Genomic DNA, 21,449 nt, shown 5'->3' with positions numbered 1-21,449 from the left:
CAGAATGTGACTGTGTTTGGAGGCTGGGCCTTTAAAGAGATAACTAGGGTTAAATGAGGTCACCGGGGTGGGGCCTTAATCCACTATGACCGGTGTCCTTGAAAGAAGCCGGAGAGACACCAGGGATACTTCTGTATGGAGGGAAGGCCGTCTGAGGACACAGGAGAAGGCAGCCATCCGCAAGCCGTGGAGACAGGCCTTGGGAGAAACCGACTTGGCTGACACCTTGATCTTGGACTTCTAGGCTCCAGAACCGTGGGAAATAAATTTCTATAGTGTAAGCCACACCCGGCGTGTGGTAGGTTGTTACAGCAGCCTGAGCAGACTAATAATATAGAGGCTAACTGACCAGGGGTAGTTAGGGCTAATCTGCTGGCTCAGGCCTGTCTCCACCTCAGCTCCCTGGGGCCACGTGGCTTAGCCGTCTCTGAAATTGTCTCCTCCTCCCCGTGTGGTTCTTCCAGCTTCACCAGGCCTCTGGGCCGCCCTTTTCAAGCCCTTAAAAATTCCCTCACTCACAGACAAAATGGCCTCAATCCCCTCCTTAGGGCCCAAGGTTTAGCTCTCCATTTAGTTTCTTTTTAATCTACCTGCTTATCGGTAGACTTGAAGATCTGCCTTCTTCTGGAGACCATTTCTGAGCCCAGAAGCTGGCACCTGGCTCTCCATCTCACTGCACCCCTCCTGGGATGGTCCTCACCTTCCCCAAGGCCACAGGCACTCTGATTGATGGCGGAGGACGCAACCTCATCTCGCAAGGGTGTTTAAAGCTTGCAAATTTTTAAACACTTCCTTTCCTGTGAACCAAAATAATATTTAGAACAAGGATGAAAATTTGTTTTTGCTAATCGTACGTATTAAGCACCTTTTATTTTATAAGCAAATCTCTAAAGATCATTATCTGTTCATTTACCGATAGGGGATTTGTAATAAAAATTGCTAATATTAGTAATGGCATAAATATGGATAGTCCTTTCTACTACCTGAAGCTCTTATTTAAAAAAATTTTTAAATATTTATTCATTTTTGAGAGAGAGAGACAGAGACAGAGCATGAGCAAGGGAGGAGCAGAAAGAGAGGGAGACACAGAATCTGAAGCAGCTCCAGGCTTTGAGCTGTCAGCACAGAGCCCACACGGGGCTCGAACCCATGAACCCTGAGATCACGACCCCAACCAAAGTTGGACACTTAACTTACTAAGCCACCCAGGCGCCCCTTTCCTGAAGCTCTTTTAAACAGTCTATAATTCGCTCACCACAGAAGATTGGTCTTCACAGCCAGTAAGAAGTTGACCTGAGTGTCCCCATGGAAAGACATCCAGTCAGTCTGTGTTTTGATATAAAGCAGCGTCCTCGGCATCAACCTGGGCTTGTGGGACCTCAGTTGTCTGCAGTGGATGCTCTGTAGGACTCCTGGGGAGAGACTACAGGTACCGAGTTGTACCGAGTCCACCAGAGGCCACGCCTGTCAGAGAACTCTCCATTGAAACAGACAAAAACTCCTCAGTGAAGCCTGATGATGTCAAAACAACACAGGGAAACATTTGTGCGCCACGTTTATTATAATCATAATCATTGTGCTATTCTAATAGGATAGTGAGAAATTGAGGTCTTCCATATCACTAGCTATCAGAAAATTAGATATACCATCAAGGATGGACTTTAAGAAGTTTTTGATATTTATTTATTTATTTTGATACAGAGAGAGAGAGAGAGAGAGCAAGTGGGGGAGGGATAAGAGAGAGAAGGAGAGAGAGAAAATCCCAAGCAGGGAGTGCCCAGGTGGCTCGGTCAGTTAAGCATCTGACTTCACCTCAGGTCATGATCTCACGGCTTTGGAGTTTCAAGCCCTGTGTCCAGCTCTGTGCTGACAGCTCAGAAGCTGGATCCTGCTTGGGATTCTGTCTCCCTCTCTCTCTGCCCCTCCCCTGCTCATGCTCTGTCTCACTCTCCTTCAACACTAAATAAACAGTAAAAACAATTTTTTCTAAGAAAAAGAAAAAAAGAAGAGAATCCCAAGCAGGCCCCAGTGCAGAGCCTGACATGGGGCTCAGTCTCACAGACCATGAGATCATGATCTGAGCCGAAACCCAAGAGTCAGAGGCTTAATTGACTGAGCCGCCCAGGCGCCCCTGCCATCGAGGAAGGATTTTAATGCCACACACTTTCTTGCTCCATGGCCCGGACCCCCTGGCAGAGACACTTTACGAGACTTTCAGCAGCAGCTACAAGGCCGAGCCGTCCCCCTTCTCAGAAGCTGGCAGTCGCATCTTTGAGCCCTTGGATCTTAGCATTTCCTGAGCTCATTCGGAGAAGAGAATCTAGTCACCACATTGGTCTCCTAGGGCTGCTGTGAGAAATCTATTCTTGCACACTTCTGGAGGCTGAACCTGAAACCAAGGTGTCAGAGGCTCTGGGAGGGAGGGTAGTTCTTCGCCTCCTCTAGCTCAGAGTAGCTGCCAGCACTCTTGGACTTGGGGCCAGGTCACCCCCAGCTCTGCCTCCACGGTCACATCGCCTCCTCTTCTGCCCGTGTCTCTCTCCTCGCAGGCCATGTGTCATTGCATCTGGGGCTCCCCTGAAAAATCCTTAACTTTGTTACATCTGCACAGACTCTATTTCCAAACAAGGTCACACTCCCAGGTTCCAGGAATTTAGGTCATGGACACCGGTGTTTGGGGAGAGCATACCGTACCGGTATGAAAAAAAAAAAGGCCGTTAGTTACCATTGTAACTGCCATTATTTTTATAATGAGATAGATCATAAGCATCATCGTGATCTATCTCCTAAAATAAATTTAAAGACGCCTGGGTGGCTCAGTCGGTTAAGCGTCTGACTTTGGCTTGGATCATGATCTCGTGGTTCATAGTTCAAGCCCCACATCAGGCTCCATGCTGACGGCAGAGCCTGCTTCGGGTCTTCTGTAACCCCCTCTCTCTTTGCCCCTTCTTGACTTGCCCCCCCTTCTCCTTCTCTCAAAAATCAATAGACATTAAAAAAATTTTTGAAAAAAATTTTGAAAAAACATGAAAAAAATGTTTAAATACAATAAAATAAAATACATGTAAAGTAGTTGAGAAAAACAAGTCCAAGGGAAAATAAGACCAATGGGGCCTAGAATGAAGACCTTCTCAGAGCACTTCTGTGGACACGGCCCACCCCAAAGTTAGCTGTGCTCAGGACCCCACCAGTCACGTCTACAGGGCAGAAAGCAGCCCGTGGCCCAGGAAGAGCACAAGGTTCCCATCTTTCCCTGGACTCCTCCTCCGTCACATCCCACAGCTCAGAGGACACCTGGGGGGTAAGGACCAGGGTCCTCCCCTTGGAAGACTTTCCCGTCGGTGACTCAGTGCATTCCCCGGCATAAGAGTCTCTGTGTCCCAGAGCAAGTCCGCACAGTCCTGTCCCCGTGGGCCCTGCTCCTCCCAGTTCCCGACACCCAGGCCTGTTGGCTTGTCTCATCTAAGGAGGAAATCGATAGCACGGGTGTTCCAGGGGAATGGGGAGCAGGAACCCCCTGTGGGAAGCCCTGCACCAGTCCCGCGGTCTTAGCAGAGCTTCTGATCATCATTGAGCGGCAGCTCATTGAGGCTAAAACTCCTGGAAGAGCCTGGAATGCAGTTTGTCAGGGTTGCCATTCAGCTCAGAGAAACAGACTTGGCTATTGGCTCAACTTGGAGGTAGGAACAAAAGGCTCTTTCTGAAGGTCACGGTCAAATGGGACAGGTGAATGGATTGAAAGCCACCGACCCAAGCCCAGCGAAGAGCCCATGTTCCAAGGGCAGTCTGTGTCCTCCGGAGACACTTTTGGATCTGCTGTGACAGATGGGCCAGGGGGCAGTCAGTACCTCCAAGCCACATGCCGTAGCGTGTGACTGCACAGTTTGGGGCTGGAAAAATATGAAAATAGACGATAAGCAGATGCCTACCTTAGATATTACAAAACCATCCGCAGAGCAATGATTGAATGCCAAATTGGAGCCGTGGAGCTCACGAGTGGTCCCTGCAGGTTAAATTCATTGCAAAATGTAACCGAATGAGGTGCTTTTCTGTTCTGTTATGAGCTGTAAATCCATTAAAAAGGTCTGTGGAGGTCAGTGGGAAACGATGAGCTTGGATTTATAGCAACTGTTCTGTGGCCCTTCTTTCTGGCAGTAATAGAGCTAGTGATCTGTTAAGGCGACTCATGATCTGTGATATGAAAGCAATTTTGTCTGCATTTAGGAAAATGCTTCCTCCTGACTTTCCTGGCAGGTGCAGTGTTGGGGTGCGGTGCTATGCCCAACTCATCCAAAAGTATCTGTTACTCATTAAGTATAGAAAAAGAAGCAGATGGAGGGGTGCCTGGGTGGCTCAGTTGATTGAGCGTCTGACTCTTGATTTCAGCTCAGGTCATGATCCCAGGATCATCGGATCGAGCCCCAAGTCAGGCTCTGTGCTGAGTGTGGAGCCTGCTTAAGATTCTCTCTCTCTCTCTCTCTCTCTCTCTCTTCTCTCTCTTCCCCTCTCTCCACCCCTCTCCCCAACTTGTGCATGCTTTCTCTCTCTCTCTCTAAACAAAACCAGAAACAAGCAGATGAACCAGACATTTGAGTCCCAAAGGAGACAGGTGGCTCCTTCTTGCCCTTTGGGTCTTATTCCAAAACTGCCCACTCACAAGGGTCTTTCCTGTCCCATCAATGTAAAAGGGTCCTGGCCCTCTTTTGCCAGCTCCTGCCTTATTTTCATCAGGGCTCTTGACACAATTTAATGCCTTCTTGTTTATTGAGATGCTTAGCGTATAACCCCACTAGATCGGAAGCCTTTTAAGCACTGTATTAAATTGAATAGATGTATCTGCATCCTAATCCCCCTAAATCTTTCACTGGTATCTTATTTGCGGGGGGAATGGGGAGGATGTATTTATAGATGTAATTAAGAGTCTTAGGATGAGGAGATCATCCTGAATAATCTGGGTGCATCCTAAATCCTAAAACAAGAACAGGGTCCTTATAAGGAAAAGCAGAGGGAGGTTAGACACAGAAGAGGGGGACACTGTGACCAAGAAGGCAGAGACTGGAGTGATGTGGCCGCCAGGCAGGGTACGCCAACAGCTACCAGAAGCTGCAAGAAGCAAAGAATGAATTCTCCCCCGGGGCCCCCAGAGGGAGCACAGCCTCACCGATGCCTCGATGTCCAACTCCGAGAGTCCAGAACTGTGAAAGAATAAATTTCTGGAAAGATACCAGGCTTGGGGTTACTTCTTGTGGCAGCCACAGGATCCACTGGATGGAGGCTTCCTTGCCTCTTTGGCAGTGTAATCGGTATCTAAAAGGCTGCTCGTACATAGGAGGTGCTTAATAAATGTTTGGTAAATGAATGAGAAAAACAGTACTAAGAGCCTCTGTGGTTAGGCAGTTCTGGGTTTAAATCCCAGCTCTGCCACTAGGCGCCCAAAGGCCTGAGGCTCATTTCCTGGAGCCTCAGTGGCCTGGTCAGTAGTGGAGACTGTAAAACGCACGCCCAAGGGGTAGCAGGAGGGCAGAGTGAGGTTAGCTACGTAACGCACTGAGCAGGGTGCCTGGTTCATATGCCCTGAGTCACCAATAGGTGAAGGGCATCTATTGGTTATTCTTTTACATTCCATATGGGCTCCTTGCTACCTGTCAGTATTGATACTCGGTACAGATACTCAGGTTTATGATGAAGAGGCAGCAGCCAGGGTCAGTGCCATTGCCAAGGTGACACACCAGTGGATGCAGCCCAGCCAGGGCCCCGGCTCATCTTAGCCACACCTGGTGCTTCCAGAGAGAGAAACTACCATGGTCCCTGGGATGTCAAATACCCAATGCTTTCAGGCGGATAAAACACAGAACTGGGTCAATGTGCAATTCGTGTACCTCTTTCAGAAATGACACCCCGGGGCGCCTGGCTGGCTAAGCCTCCGACTTTAGCTCAGGTTAGGATCTCGCAGCGTGTGAGTTTAAGCCCTGCATCAGGCTGCGCAGACTGTGCAGAGCCTGCTTGGGATTCTCTCTGTCTCTGCTTCTCCCTCTCTGTCCCTCCCCCACTTGTGTTCACTCTCAAAATAAATAAATTTGCAAGGGGAGAAAAGTACGCCCCTTCCCACCGCCTACACACACACTTCTGAATGAAAACCGGTCAGCTGCGAGTCCTCAGTTACCTGACCTGAAATGACGGGGGTCCTGCAGACGGCAGGAATGCCGTTTTGTTCCTCTCTTTTCACGAAGCATTTGTTGAGCCGGTGAAGCAGGCTGATCTCTGATCCCTGCAGAACTTTCCCATCCGGCCGGCCATGCCTCTGGTGAGTCGGTGACATTGACAGTAGCTGAGACTCGGTGAATTCGGGGTGAGGAGCAGGGCTCACTTTGCATCCTAGCTCACTTAATCCTCACGACAGCCCTTCCAGAGGCGCACGGTTACTGCACCCAGACAGGCTAGGTTACCCAAGACCCTGGATTTCAAGGGCGGAAATGCAACGCACACTTGAACTCTGCCTCCCATCTTAGAGCGGGTCCCGGAAGCATGTCTGAAATGAGATCTGAGGGCAGGAGGCTTGTGGGCTGAGCTCCCAGGTGCCCCCTTGCATCACGGCCCGGAGGAGCACAAGGTGGAAACGCTGCCTGACTCTGCTGTGGACACTTAGATCGCTATTGCCAAGTCGGCGATAAGCACCGAAAGCTTTCGAAGATAGATCAACCGGGGGTGCCCGGGCGGGGGGCGGGCTCAGGCGGTTAGACTCTTGGTTTCAGTTCAGGTCACGATCTCACAGCTCATGAGTTCAAGCCCCACATCAGGCTCTACACTGACAGTGGGGAGCCTGCTTGGGATTCTCTCTCTCCCTCTCTCTCTGCCCCTCCCCTGCTTGCGTGTATGCTGTCTCTCTCTCTCTCTCTCTCTCTCTCTCTCTCTCTCTCTCTCTCTCTCTCTCTCAAAATAAATAAATAAACATGTATAATAAATAAATAAAAATAAGATAGCACAACTTGTCAATCGCTATACACCATAGACGTGTTTTTTATTTTTACACCCAAGAAATTTGCTTTCATAATCGGGAGGAACATCAGTTACTGGTAGAATCTCTCAGCCGCATTCTGACTCCAGGCTTGGGTTTAATCACAGTCCTGCCACTTTGTAGCAGTGTGACCTTGGGCAAGCCATCTGTGCTGCCTGTAACAGGTCCCTGTGTCTTTAAGGAGGCAGTCATAATAATACTGATTTTATATGGAATTTCTGTGAGGATTCAATAGCTTAAAGTTGCAAAGCGCTTAACACAGTGCATGGCACAGGGTAGGTACAATGTCAGGGTGAGTGATTTTTCCTTATTAGTATTCAGACTCGTAGACTCATTGCGGACACTGGCTCCTCCGGAATCTGATTTTTGCTCATGAGAACGGAGGTCCATCCACATGGCTCGCACACCTGGCATGGCCCCTTCTGACTCAGGCCTCCTCTCCTTCGGCCCCCCTTCGGTTCAGAGGCCCCTGTCACCCTGGCTAGGTCTTACTCAACCACTGAGCCGGAGCGGTGACCCCGTAAGGTCAGGATGGGGCTGGGGATCCAGGTGGCCCCAGTGAAAACAAGTGATCTGTTGCAACACAGCATGAAGTCAGCTCCGGGAGAAGGAAGTGATTATATTTCGACCGGAGAGAAAGGAGTGTGTGTTGAGCAATCAGCCATGCGGCAAGATCTCCCTGAAATCTTGATGCAGCCCCCGCGTTCCCGATGGCCAATAGATAAGCGTGTTTGAGGGTCTCGCCCCCTGAGCCTCCCCCGGTCTTTCTGGAGGCCCCGTCAGGAATCTAAACAAACCCCTGACAAAGCATCACTTTCTCTGCACCTTCTGGTTTTTATTTTACACCAAGAAGTGTTGCCTTTATATCAGGCAGAGTATCAGTTCCTGGTGGACTCTCTCTCCCCCACATTCTGATTTCAGGCTTTGGTGGAAGAACAAAAAAGGCTCAGGTCAGAGGGCCTGGCTGTTCGGTCCTCCTTCCCACTCCCCATGCTGTTGCTGCCCCTGTGCAGACCTAATTTCCTCTCCTGGAGATGGGAAGGGTGATCTATTCGCAGGGCTTGAGGGAACTAGAAAAATACAGGCAAGGAACCCCAAAAATGTGTAATAAGTTCTACACAAACCCAACTTAATAGCATTAAAAAAAAAGAAAAAAGGACACCTGGGACACCTGGTGGCTCAGTTAAGTGTCCAACTCGGTATTGCCTCAGGTCATGATCTCACCGTCTCATGAGTTCAAGCCCCAAGTCAGGCTCTGTGCCGACAGTGCAGAGTCTGCTTGGGATTTTCTCTCTCTCTCTGCCCCTCCGCCACTCACGCTGTCTCTGTCTCTCTCAACATAAATAAATAAACTTTAAAAATATATATTAGGGGCACCTGGGTGACTCAGTCGGTTAAGTGTCTGACTTCAGCTCAGGTCATGATCTCACAGTTCCCGAGTTCAAGCCCCACATCGGGCTCTGTGTTGACAGCTCAGAGCCTGGAGCCTGCTTCAGATTCTGTGTCTCCCTCTTTCTCTGACCCTCCCCGGCTCATGCTCTGTCTCTCAAAAATAAACATTAAAAGAATTTTTTTAATCTAAAAAATAAATAAATAAAAGGCATCCTATGTGAAATAAATACCATGAGACTTTGGCAGGGCCACCGACCTCCACGTGCCCCCCCTTGTGTCCCAGCCCCCTTGCAGCCAGGCTGGGGTCCTATGATGCATTCGAGCCCAGGGCATGGGAGGTGGGGTGACTTATGTCCCTTCCTGGCTAAAGCCCTTACCAGCCTTAACCCTCTGTTGCCTCCTTTTCTCCCTCTGATGAACACTCACCAGGATCTTGGCTGTCCCTAAAGCCAGGTCCCTGAATCATGCTGTGACCTTCATGAAACAGGTAGCATGGGAGAAAAAGCAGCCTTTGGTGTGCTAAGCCACTGAGATTTCAGGATGAAATTGTTACTCTGGCAAAAGCTGATTTTACTCCACAAACACAGGTGTGAGGGAGACGCAACATGGATTTCTTTTACATTTTTTAATCTTTATCTTTTTAATGTTTATTTATTTTTTGAGAGAGAGAGAGAGAGAACACATGTGGAGGAGGGGCAGGGAGAGAGAGAGAGAGAGACCCAGAATCTGAAGCAGGCTCCAGGCTCTGAGCTGTCAGCACAAAGCCCAATGCGGGGCTCGAACCTGTGAACCGTGAGATCATAGCCTGAGCCAAAGTTGTATGCTCAACCCACTGAGCCACCCAGGCATCCCTGACTTCTTTTCCTAAAAAAAAAAAAAAAAAAAAAAAAATCAAATGAAATGAAACTTTTCTTAAAAGAAAGCCAAATGAAATGAAACTCCTATTGGGTTGTTTGGGAATTGAATCTAAGCCCTCCTGGGATCCCTGTTCCCCCAGCCCCCCTCTGTGTTGGGGAATTAGTCTGAAGGTCGCCGGTGGCAGAGCCCTTGAGGAGGACCCCCGAATCCATGTCCCCTCACCTGGCCTCGTCCACATGGGACACTGTTGCGTCTGGGCGGAACTTGAGCTCAAGTACAGAGCTGTTCGCTGCAGTGCGTTTCTAGTGCCTGAAATGCACCTTCCCAGGCCCACCACACTGCGTTCTCCGCCACCCTGGGTCACCCCCAGGGAGCAGGACCCCAGAGCCACTTTGCCGAAGCTCGGGAAATCTGCATGCCTCCCCCGTCCTCTCCACTCTGGTCAACACGTCCTGTTCTCTGTAAACTCCCCCACCGAGCGTATCTGAATTTAAGCTTTCCAAAAATCAAAAAATCAAAACAGCCAGAGAAAGAAGACAAGGGTAGCCTGTCCTAAGCGCTCGGACCTGGATCCTAAAGACCCTTGGAGACGGGGAAACCCAAGGACAGAGCCCAGCTACCTTCTCAGAACAGGGGTGGAAGGAATTCCGAAAGAACAAAAAACACATGACTATCTCACCAAAAGAACCTCCGGCACACGGGTCACTGCCCGTGCTGAGGAGGAAGTGAGGCCAAGATCCACGATCGCTCCCTCGGTGTGTTAAACCGATGGGAAAAATAATACCCTGCAAGTGAGCGCTGGCTCGCAGGCCAAGGACTTGGAAGGATTTCTTCTGTGGGGGAGCCGCCAGGAACTTCGCCTACAAACCCTGAAAATGCGTGCTCCCAGCCTTGCCCTGTGGTTCTTCCCCTCGGTTACATCTCCCTTCGTGCAGATCTTTGTTGGCGTCAAATGTCCGTGCCTGTGCGAGAGGCAGTAAGGAACAGCTCAAACGTTTCTGAAAATATGTTCTGATCAACCTTTGATTATTAGAGGACACAGCGTGTGCGGGCTTACAGTTCTTCCTTTTTCCTGGTCCACTCTGAGTACTGCCTGTAGACCGCATTTCTTTTTAAAAGAAAAATACTTTTTTCATGCTTATTTATTTTTAATATTTTATTTATTTTTGAGGCAGAGAGACACAGGGCATGAGCAGGGGAGGGGCAGAGAGAGAGGGAGACACAGAATCCGAAGCAGGTTCCAGGCTCTGAGCTGTCAGCACAGAGCCCGATGTGGGGCTCCAACTCATGAACCGTGAGATCATGACCTCAGCTGAAGTTGGACGCTTAACTGACTGAGCCCCCCAGGCACCCCTAGACCACATTTCTGTTTTTTGCACTCGGGAAAAAGGGACAGGAGAGAGAAGACACATGTCTACACGATGTCAGTATCATTGGCTAACAGCAAGTGTGCGTGTGTGTGTGTGTGTGTGTGTGTGTGTGTGTGTGAAGCATATTTGTTTCCTTGGGGAAGGCACAACTGGAGGACGGAAAGAACCAAAACTAGGACATGGAAGTGGATCAAAACCGTGTCTCTTGCAGGCAACACGTGTGCTAGTGTTTTATCAACATGCTTGTTAGGCTGGTCCGAGTGTGACCGCTGAATGACTGCTGACTTGCATTCGGGAGTTTTTTGTAAGCAATTAGGCAACATTTAAAATTTTTGCTGCACAGAAATAGAGCGGAGTGCGGGAGGCCCTGCGGAAGGCTTTCGTGCTGTCTGCGGAAAATGCTAAATTACACAGAGTCCAGACCAATCGAGCAATTGGTGCATCATCAGAGAATTCAGTGCTTTATTTGCTCGTGATTCGGTGGCCCCGGCCCAGGGTTTCTCGATTTAGCACTGCTGACATTTTGGGCCAGTTTTCTGTTGGCACTTGCTCTCCTATGTCGCATCCCTTAGCACTCCCCCTGCCAACAATAATGCAAAACTGTCTCTAAGTATCACTGTCCCCTGGGGGGTGAAATTGCCCCTCACTGAGAACCTCTGGTCTTCACCAGGGATGACAGTTCTCTGGAAATAATGGGCGATGGTAGGGGACCCGTGCTCTGTGTGAGCATCACATCGTGCTCGGGTAGAGGGGTCTTGGTCCAGTGTTCATACTTAATATTTCCCAAATGTGTTGTGTGTCACACAGAATCCAGGGGGTGCTAACATGTGCTGTGAAAAGGAAGGGCTCTTGGGGAGGTCTGCCTGCAGGACTTGCCAGAGCCTTTACTGTCTCCCCACCCCTGTGGCTCACTTGTTACAGCTTGCAGCTCTTTCCGCATTTACTTGTGGGTCACAGTGAAGTTTGTTAGTCATTCTGGTGCTTAGCTCCAGGTCCAGGACTAGAATTGGGAAATTGTAGCCCAGCTAGAAGGGATCGGCTAGCTCCGACTTGAGTCTGAGGACCCCTTAGGTTAGGGATGGCCCATGCATTCTTCTCCTGACTGTCTCATCTACTCACATGATCGATCGGTCTTAAGGCTGTTGGGAAGGCGGAGAAGCAAATGTCCACCGGATGGCGTAGTCTCAGCTCCTGGACTGTCCTTCCAAGTTGACACTGGCATCTAGCCCATCCTGTGAAGCCATTCAAAATCAACAAGGTCTGAGCTTTGATAAGATCTTGATTTTTTTTTCACACTTTGGGTTATGAGGACGTTTCTTATTTTATCTTTTGTGCCTAAGTTCCTAACTGCACGCAGCTAATGTCTTCTGTGGTACCCACCACCGAGCATGACAAATGGGTACAGTGACGCTCTCGCTACCTGGTTGAGCTTCCTGGTTGCATCCGTGGGCCTTCAGAGCCCCAGTACTAGGAGCCAGAGGAGGGTAAACGGCCCCAGATGGAATGGGCATCCAGAGTGGTGACAAAGAGGTGCCCAAAGAAGGCAGCTGGGGAGATTTGAGTCCCTGCTTGGCAGCCGCCTGGTCACCTTGAGCCAGCTGCAGACAGGTCCCTAACTCATGTCAGTCTTCTCATCTATGAAATGGGGCTAATGGTGGACCTGCCTCAGTGGGTGGTTGTGACAAGCGGTGAGCCAGTGCTGGTCAAGGGCCTGGCGCAGAGCCGGAGCTCCATTGTGTTGAGGGTCCCCAGTTACCGCCCTGTGCGACAGCACCGGGGAAAACCAAGGGCACGGGCAGCAGGTAGCTCAGCAGCTGGAGGTCAAGGGCGCAGCAGCCCAGATTTTCACTGGCCACGCATCCCTTGTTGCCTGTCACCAGGCTCCCATGTCTTTCTGGGAGCTTCTTTCATTGTCCAGCCAGATCTGTTTAAAGAGTTTAGTGTGCAGCCAGGATTCAGAATTTGGGATGGATGGAGAAGGAGTAGCGTCTCCCCAACCTATTAGCATCCCAGCTCCTGGGTGAGGGAAGGGTGCTTTCTTAGGGGACACCCCTTTGGACCCGTTCTCGGGAATAACGATGCTGAGAACCATCCAAGGCTGGTAGTGTCTTTCCAATGTCTCCGTCTGCGGTACCTGCCCCCTCCCCACACCCGCTGATCGATCAGCTCTGCCAAAATAAATTACCACAAACTGGGCGGCTTGAAAAAAACAGCAATTTATTTTCTTGCTTTTTCTGGAGGCCAGAAGTCCAGAGTCAAGGTGTAGGCAAGACCATGTTCTCTTCTAAGGCTCTAGGGGAGAACTCATTTCTTGCCATTTCCAGATTCTGGTGGCCCCAGGTCCCTTTCCGCGGATCTCTGCCCCTCTGGCCACATTGCCTCCTCCTCTGCTCTCTGTCTTCTCCCCTGTGTGTCCGTCTGAGACAGTCCCTGTGCCTACACACAGGCAATCCAGGACCATCGCCCCTGAAAGCCCCTTTGGTCATTTTGGGGACACATTCACAGGTTTCAGAATTAGGATATAGGTAAGTTTGGGGGAGCCATTACTCAGCCTAGTGCCGGAGCCAGCCTGGGAATGCAGACTGGAGTCCTTGCTTTCCCCCCTTGTGAGCCGAAATCAGGTAACTGGAAAATTAAGCAGCTCTCACACGAAAGCCCTCCCCACCAGCATGAGGCATACAGACCCTTCTGAAAATGGAGCCCCAGGATTCCAATAACCCACACAAATAACAATCAATTCGCTTAATCTTCATGAAAATCACATCAGGTGGGTCCATTTACCATCCCCTACCTTTCAGCTGGAGTGAGGCACAGAGAGGTCAGGTAACTTGCTGTGAGTGGCAGGGCCGGGCCTCAGGACCCAGAACCTGCTTCTCCCACCATCCCCTCTCTGTGCATTTGCAAGCTCGTCATTAATTTATAGACACGGCAGCATTGCCACCTGTTGTCCACCCCTAAAAACTCAAGCTTTGATCCATGAGCTAACTAAAGCAGATATACCCTCCGAGCTGAAGGACAGACTCTGGGGGCTGAGTGCATTCCTGTTTTGGGAAGCAAAATGAGGAAATAGGACAGTCAGGGGAAGTCACTCTAGGGTGCACAGCCCCAGGTCACTATTACTGCATCTCCGCTTCTGTGGGCTTGTTTCCTTTGGCCTTGAGGACACAGAGAGAAACAGATGAGGGGGCAGATTGGTAGAAAGGGAAGAAAGGGGAAATATACTCTTGGAACCCATGGGATGGAGTGGCAGAGAGACATCAGTCATTTTCCTGTGACCTGCATAGGACAGGCCACGGGCTTCTGATGGTGAGTCAAGCAGCACGTGGAAGGCGGGTCCTTCTACGGGATTCTATAGTGAGCACCTGCCATCAGCAGGAACTCAGTGCTTGGGTCTCAGAGACAAAGTCCATTCAAATGGTGAACAGAGAAACCGTCTCCATAAGCTCAGGCCCGTCTTGGCCTCCGTCGCTTCCGCTCAGTGCTATTGTTCTGAGGTTCTCACGCTCAGCTCCAGGCTACAAGAATGGGGAAGATCCACTGGATAAAGTCCCTAAAGACTTTCCTAAGAGAATGTGCTTGAACGTGACATGCTTGGCACCAAGTAAATAGTTCTGGGCGTGAATCGCACACTTGGCTGTCCGAGGCCGATTTACCACGATGCTGATCAAGCATCAGCCCAGCCTCCCTGACTTCCCCTGTGGGTGCTGGGGGCTGAGGGCTGGAGGAACGCTGGCTGTGGGGGGAGGCAGCTTGCAATCCAGACGCATTTCCAGGTAAATATGGAATCTCGGAAGAAAGGGGTCTAGATCCTCAAGGCACTCCTCATGTGTTGATATTTCTTCTCATTCTAAAGAAGTAGCCACTCCCGTGCCTAATTTATATTCATAATTTTGTGCTCTTTTTCTTAAAAAATGGTCCTCCAAATGCCTAAGTGTCAGGCCCCACTGAACCTGGATCCTTCTCGGTCACAGGAGATACAGAAGAGTCCAAAGGAGCATTTTTTTCCCACACTCATCACCACCATAATCAACGACTCAGAAGAAATGTTCTTTCTAAGGCCAATGTCAAGGATAAGAATACTGAAACAGACATATGGATCAAGCAGGTGCACAGATTTAAGTGGAAAGCCAAGTCCCACAGAGGCTCACTGTAATGCGTTTCAAATGTTCTTCCAAACAGAGCACTTTTGGAAATTCACAAAATGAGAAAAACCAGCCTTCTAAGTTCCGTTCGAACAGAGATCAAATTCCAGTGCAATTCCCGCCTTCAAGAGACTCCCCCCACCAAGTTTTGATACTAGCATTTCGGAGGCTGATGGCATCTTTGCAGAGGGAAGCTTGTTCAGACATCTTGGGATCGTTATTTATAGAGCATTTACTGTGTGCCAAGCACTTTGCCAAATACTTAGGCAGAAGCAAAAGAAACCCAAGGCAGGTCCTTATCTTTAAGAAACACAGAACTTAGCTGAGAAGAAGCCACGTGACCCTGGAGTCTTTCCCTCTTGCTCTCTCTTCTGGTGCTATGGCTTAATGACCCCAAACTGAGTTTCCAACAGAGAGCGTTTTGCCTGAGTGCCTGACGGCCCCATTCTCTGTGTCTCTGATCAGGATCCTGGGTGCAGACAGCCAGGGCTCCCCCAACTTCCAAAGATCATCTGCCCTAGACTAGGTGATGAAGCAGGGGGCAGGGCCCCATCCTGCCTCTGCACCTGGCACAGCACTTTCTAGAATTATTCGGGAATGAACAGCTCCAGGAAATGAGCAGGGATTCTGGTAGTTAGAAAATAATTAATGGATTACCACCAGCTTCCTCTGCAGGGGACCTCAGCGTGAGCTTCTAAAGCAGAGGGAGTGTCATTTCTCCTAACAGCCTCATAACCACTGAATTTAGCAAAATATAAATTCTGCGGTGCACAAGTTAAATAGGTACGCTTGAGAGAGCTTGGCTCCATTGCATTTTGCTTTTGGAAGGGAATGTGGGACCAGATGCCAAGCGGAGAATGGTTATTTCAGCAGAAAGGACAGAGGTCATTTCCCAAGATCAGGATAGGCCGTCCTGACTCAGGAGAGCTGGAAAATTTTTTAATATGACGCCATTATCAAGAAGGAAAGATGGCAGGTAAGATTTTTGGAGATGTTAATACTATAGCAAACATATGAGTTCCAAAAAGCATGCAAATCAGCTTCTCCTGAGTCAACTTGTGATTTCTATTAACTGTCTTTCCAGAAAAATACAGTAGGTAGCTCTTCCAGAGCTGTGTACCCAGTGCGTGTGAGATAGGACCACCTTCATTCACTCAACAAGTAGTTATTAAGCACCCCTTCCCTGCCAAATGCTAAAGATCCAGTGTTGAGAAGTTCTCAGAAAGTTTGGAGGGCACGTGGGGTAAAATAATCTGAGAGAGACCAGATTCATTTTGAATTATAGACCACATCCCTGAAATATTTTGCAACCCACTAATACCAAAAATACACTCAAGCCAGAGCCTGTGTTGGTTGAGTGCTTCCCACTTCTTTCAATAATAATTGAAAGTGCCTTCTGAGGGCGAGGGGCTATGTTGGGTTTTGGAAGGGGGACAAAGATGAACAAGACTTTGCCCTTGCCTATGATGCGCTAGAAGGAATGAGAAATGGTGTCAAAAATCACTGTTACTCAGAGCATGGCACGAGCTGTATGGAAATTTGTGGGTACGAGAAAGAAAGAGCATATCCGGTGGTTGGACCAAGAGAGCTTCAAAGAGGAAGTTCCATTGGAGTTTAGCCCAGAAGGCGGGGAAGGCATTCTTGAGACACAGATGTGGAAGGAAGCATACCAAATGAAGGAACAGCATGAGGTGGGAGGAGGGTCTGGGAGCATTGAACCCAGGACTCAGGTCGGATGGGAAGGGAGAAAGTCCAAAACCAGGGGGAGAGGCGGCCATCTTGGGGAATGCTAGAGCCAGGGGTTTGGACTGGAGGTCATGGGCAGCAAGGACCTCGTGGAAAGCTTGTAGGAGGGAAACCCACCTTGGAGCTGAGCTCTACAGTCAGTCTGGCTGTGAGGGCAGAGGGGCCAGAGGGGGAGACTGAGTTATAAGCATCAGGGAAGAGTACATCCCAGGGTCTAGGTAAGGGGGTGAGGGCCAAGCTGGCACAGAGCAGCAGGAAGAGAAGGAAACTTTGAGAGGTTGTGGAGGTGAGAAATGATTTGGAGGGAAGGGGAGTCAGATGTCTGAGCTTTGTCCCTGGTGACCTTGGGGACTGAAGGCTTGCTCCTTTGGTTTTGGAGAACAAACAGGGAACTCACCTTCCCCTTCTGATACTGCCTTGGCTTCCCCACTCTCATGGCCACTCTCAGTATTGTTGTGCGCACATCTGCATGGCCTGGTGCCAAAATTATTCCAAAAGGGCCTAATCCCAACTCATAAGGATTCTGTCAATGTAACAGAGGGATCTACTTTTTGTTTGGGGGCAGAGGTGGTGAATTCTGTTTTTCCTATTTCCTCCAAACAAGGCAATTCAGGCACCAGGGGTTCAGACCTGAAGCCATGTGGTCAGTGACTGGGAGTGTGGGGAGTTTGCAAAAGCCGCCGAGAACCTTCCAGATCCTCCCTGAGCCCTGCGAGTCACAGCTGTCTCGCCACCTTGCCTGACGCGCTCCCAGCACCCGGCTACTGAATACCGCACCCCAGCAGCTGTGCCTTCGGCATTCCAGGAGGAGCAAGGGAGGTCAGCACCTTCCACACACTCTCAGCTCTCCCCTGCCAACAAGCAAGTAGGAATCCAGGCTCCCCGTTAGCCCAGTGTCCCAAGGCCAGAGCCGCCTGTACACTTGAAGGGTAAGACCCAGCTTCTCTCCCAAATGCCCGAAGCTACCTTAGCACTCAGTGTGCACACCAAGGGACCACAGGCCAGCTGCAGAGGAATCCCAAGGTCCCGGGGACGATGCCTGGCCTCAAAGATGTGCCAGAGCATTGCCCATGGAGGTGCCCAACGCCACAGATGCCTTGATGCCATTGCCTTGCCTGTGGAGTGCTCCAAGGATTTTGCTCCAGCCTGCAGTGCTGGCTGGTTCTCCATAGCCTCTACAACTGTATTTTTGAAAACTAATTCACCTGATCACCAGGGTTTTTTTTTTTGCACTTTTTTAATGTTTATTTTTGAGAGAGAGAGAGACAGCAAAAGCAGGGGATGGGCAGAGAGAGAGAGCGAGAGCATCTGAAGGGGCCTCTGCACTGAGAGCAGAGAGCCCAATGCAGGGCTCGAACCCACAGAACCATGAGATCATGACCTGAGCTGAAGTCGGACGCTTCATTGACTGAGCCACCAGGTGTCCCTGATCTCCAGTCTTTATAAACAGCAATAATAATAATAATAATAATAAATAACAACCATTCTTTGATGCCTTCTCTGTGGCTGGATATTACTACACTTAATTTCTTATGACACAATGAGGTAGATGTCAGGATCTCCATTTTGCTTTCCTTAAAAATCTTTTGATGTATTTATTTTTGAGCAGGCTCCAGGCTCCGAGCTGTCGGCACAGAGCCCGACGCAGGGCTCGAACCAACAAACTGAGATCATGACCTGAGCCATAGTCAGAAGAACAACCAACTGAGCCACCCAGGCGCCCCCCCCCCCCAGCCCTTCTTTTAAAAGTACATGCCCTGTCCTCAGTCTGCCCGTGAGCAAATTGGGGATAAGAATATGTATCTCCTTTGGCGGCAGCGGCTCACAAGCAGTACCGTGACTACGGCAACGGCACCGAGTCCCATCCTCAAGGTCACTCTGCAGGGAAGAGGCAGAGCCACGTCTTTGAGACACAAAACTCTGGGTCCTTTTCCGGTCCCGCAGCCCTGCTTAGCTCTCGCTCTCCCTCACCGTGCTTATTAATGTCTGTGTTCTGTGATATGCTCACCCCATTCCAGCAAGGACAGAGCTTTGCTTTGTCATTATTGTCGCCGGAAACAGGCCTCGCGTTGTGCTTTTGTGTTTATTCGTTATTTGCGGGAGTCAAGGAGATGTTCGCACTGGAGACGGGGGCTTTGGGGACGGCCCTTGAAGGGGTTCCACAGGCGAGGGTTTCTGTCACCACAGACCGACGTCTTGGAAGCTTCTGAAGAAGAGACTTAAGGGGCGTTTGGGTGGCTCAGTCGATGCTCCTGGGTTCGAGTCCCGCGTCGGGCTCTGTGCCGACAGCTCAGAGCCTGGAGCCTGCTTCGGATTCTGTGTCTCCCTCTCTCTCTGCCCCTCCCCCACTCATGTTCTGTGTTTCTCTCAAAAATGAATAAACTTTGAAAAAATTAAAAATAAAAATAAAAAGTGCTGGGCTTTCAAAAAAAAAAAAACACCATGCGTTGTAACATCTGCCAGTTGCCATGGTGTCACATCTCCCACAACTGCCAGCGCCCGGCTGCCTGTCCCAGCCTACGCCAGCGCCCCCTTCTGGGTGTCTCCAAACCAACGCCAGCGCCCTCTGCTGAGTGTCCCAGTCAAAGCCAGCGCCCCCTGTTGGGTGTCTCCAAGGAACCAAGGGCACACCAGCAAAGTCTCTGACAAGAAATAAATTACCCTTGGGGGCGCCTGGGTAGCCCAGTAGGTTAAGCACCTGACTTTGGCTCAGTTGATGATCTCATACTTTGCAGCTTCGAGCCCCACATCGGGCTTGGTGCTGACAGATCAGAGCCTGAAGCCTGCTTGGGATTCTGCTGCCCCTTGCCTGCTTGCACTCTGTCTCTCTCTCAAAAATAAACGGAAGGAAGGGAGGGAGGGAGGAAGGAAGGAAGGAAGGAAGGAAGGGAGGAAGGAAGGAAGGAAGGAAGGAAGGAAGGAACTGCCCTGAACAGCTCTATTTTAATCATTAAAAACAAACAAACACACGAAAGCAGTAGGAAGGACACCCTTTCTTTCCAGCCCCCACCCTCTCCCCAGGGTGCTGTGGCGCTGAGCGCCATGCGTCCCCACCTAACAGTAAATGTGGACACTTTAAAGAGCAATCTGTCCCTGTCCAGAAGTTGCACTCAATTTGCTACATGCGTTTCTTCTTCCTTGGACTTTGCCTTCCCCGCCTGCTGCCGTGGCTGGTCTCCACCAGACTCCCCAGAGAGGCCAGCAGGCCACTGCGTTTTGGCCTCAGAGTCAGCTTGGGAACACGAAGCTGGCCTGACTAGTGGTTCAAATAAAAATAAATGTGAATAACGTTAAGGAGAAGTTGGCGGGAAGCCTACAGACCTGGTCAACAATGTGCCCTTTCCCCTGATTGTCATAAAATCATAAAACATGTGTCACTGGAAAGAACCAGAGCAGTGGCTCCCATCCTCCCCCGCCCCAGGCTGGATGGCTGCCACGGGCTTCACTGTCTCAGGCAAGAGGTCTCAGCCGTCTCTGTCCCTTCTGCTCTTGCAGACCGAAGTGTTAAAACACTAGAGCATTCCCTTGCCTTGCGTTGGTGTCTCTGTGTGTGGACCTCCCCGCAGCTACAGGGGTGGGGGACAGGGTGTCTTACAATCACCCTGCATGGACTCAGATCACATCCGCATCTGCTGAACTCGGATGGTTTGCTACCTTGTTGCGCTGTCCTGTCCCAGCTTCTCTGTAATTGACAAAGGTTCTATGTCTCTAAGTTGCACAGCTTCATATTTTGATACATTGTTAAATAATTCAAAACTGTCCAGCTAATGAACATCTCCATCACCTTACAGTTACCCTGTGTGCGTGCGTGTGTGTGTGTGTGTGTGTGTGTGTGTAGTGAGAACAATCAAAATCTATGTTTGTAGCCTATTTCAAGCATGTGCTCGAGTCTTGTTAACTGTGGTGACACTACCGTATATTAAGTCTGCAGAACTTCTCATCCTGCGTAACTGACACTTCGCACCCTTTGACTAACATCTCCCCACTGCTCCTTCCTCTCAGCCCCTGGCAACCAGCCATTCCACTCTCTGCTGCTACGCGATGAACTGTTTTAAATGCCATGTATGAGTGAGATCGTGCAGTGTCTGTCAGCCGGCGTCCGGCTTATGTCACTTAGCGCGGTGTCCTCCAGGCTCATCCACGATATTGCAAAGGGCACAATCTTCTTTGTCAAGGCTGAATAATACTCCACTGGGTGGAGACACCACACGTTCCTTGTCACAGGTCGTGGATGGATGGACATGAAAGTTGTTTCCATGACTGTTGTGAATCACACCGCAGTGAACATGGGAGTGCAGGTGTCTCTTCGAGATACTGGTTTCATTCCCTTTGTATATGTACCCAGCCTCCACGGGCTGTTTTCAAATTTAAGCCAACATGTTGTAAAAATGAGATTATATGTTGGAATCGGAATCTGGATTTCTAGGGCACCTGGGTGACTCCTTCGAATAGGCGTCTGACTCTTGATTTCGGCCTCAGGTCATGAGCTCAGAGTCACGAGATGGAGATCCAGGTCGGGCTCCACGCTACAGTGTGGAACCTGCTTAAGATTCCCTCTCTGTCCCTCTCTCTCTGCCTCTCCTCCACTCGCTTGTGCATCCTCTCTCTAAAAAAAAAAAAAAAAAAGAAAGAAGAGGGGCGCCTGGGTGGCTTAGTTGGTTAAGCGGCCGACTTCAGCTCAGGTCATGATCTCAAAGTTTGTGGGTTCGAGCCTCACATCAGGCTCTGTGCTGACGGCCCACAACCTGGAGCCTGCTTCAGATTCTGTGTCTCCCTCTCTCTCTGACCCTCCCCTGCCCTCCATGTGTCTCTCTCAAAAATAAATAAAAATTTTTAAGGAAGAAAAGAAAAGAAAAATCCTGGATTTTTAGCTTCCCTTGAAAACTCAGAATAAATGATTTCCCAGGAAAATGTAAGTTTCATGAC

The sequence above is a fragment of the Suricata suricatta genome, chromosome 17 (assembly GCF_006229205.1).
Source record: "Suricata suricatta isolate VVHF042 chromosome 17, meerkat_22Aug2017_6uvM2_HiC, whole genome shotgun sequence".
Classification (NCBI taxonomy): Eukaryota; Metazoa; Chordata; class Mammalia; order Carnivora; family Herpestidae; genus Suricata; species Suricata suricatta.
The sequence above is the reverse complement of the archived record's forward strand: the minus strand, read 5'-3'. Positions refer to the sequence as shown.